The 1,075-nt window shown below is 37.1% G+C and overlaps 1 protein-coding gene across 1 annotated transcript in view; it reads right to left on the bottom strand.

Annotated features, from left to right (window-relative positions):
• Positions 1-1,075, bottom strand: part of LOC102195077 (ovochymase-2) — a 34,330-nt gene that overhangs the window by 32,203 nt on the left and 1,052 nt on the right. The window lies entirely within an intron of this gene.

The raw sequence follows: 1,075 nt of genomic DNA on the forward strand, positions 1-1,075 counted from the left end.
CAGCTTAAATGTGTCTGCTTTCACAAAGCAGCCATTTTCATCTATTGAATTTCTTTTTTCACGCTTAAAGCCAGAATGAATGATTGTTTTGCTAAGCTGGAGCTCTGAAAAAATAGAGGAGATGGTGTCTGTGGATGGTATTATAGTAAGGACCGCTGCAGTGGTGATGATGCATGCAATAAAATTAAACACAGTCATTTTACGATACCGAGAGCTCCTGTTTGTGCACCTTTTCTTGTGTGTGGCTTAATTTCTTAGGGATCAGAAAGTAAAAGCCCCTGTAAAAACCATTGCATGACTTGTTTACTTTTTCACATCAGCAAAAACTCATGTAGGCTTTTCTTACCTTTATTTCTATAACAGCAATTTATTAGCACTGGTCTTACATTTTCTGTTGCCTTGAGTCTGTTTCCTGCTCCGGTATTTGCCACAGAAAAGGCTGTGGAAGTCTTACAGCTAGCCCTCCAGTCTAAGAGTGCACTGTGAGACTGTACTTTGCCCTAAATGCTGATCTCAGAATGTTAACTTGGTCACAGCTGAAGGTTTTACTCTGTTTGCATGTTTACGTTTCAGTACAGTTGAGCGTGACATTAGTTCTTAAGGTATTTGTAAAAAAAAAAAAATTTAATGGCTTTAAAAATGTTTTATACGCATGTTTATATAAAAAAAAGGGGAAAAAAACTTTATTAATAATATTTTTATAGTTTATAACATAATAGCTGCTGAGATACTTTTCAGTCTGGGCCAATGTGCAACTTCCAGAGTTGAAAAATTAAGCCAACACCAAAGTGTTTGGAGCTCCACTTCCTCTCTGTGCTTCTTGAGTTAGTCCATCATTTTAAAATGTCGGACTTTTTAGAATTAAAAATATATATTCACAGCCTGGTATAAAAAACAGTTTGGGTCTCTATGGATACTTATAACAACTCTGAGTGGGGTGAATTTTTTTTCTTGTAAGTCATCTAATATACTGGAGTTAGAGGCCTGGCTGTGTTGATTCACAGGTTTGTGTGTGTGTGTGTGTGTGTGTGTGTGTGTGTGTGTGTGTGTGTGTGTGTGTGTGTGTGTGTGTGTG

This window comes from Pundamilia nyererei, unplaced genomic scaffold (genome assembly GCF_000239375.1).
Source record: "Pundamilia nyererei isolate P.nyererei 1_Seehausen unplaced genomic scaffold, PunNye1.0 scaffold00022, whole genome shotgun sequence".
In the NCBI taxonomy this organism is placed as follows: domain Eukaryota; kingdom Metazoa; phylum Chordata; class Actinopteri; order Cichliformes; family Cichlidae; genus Pundamilia; species Pundamilia nyererei.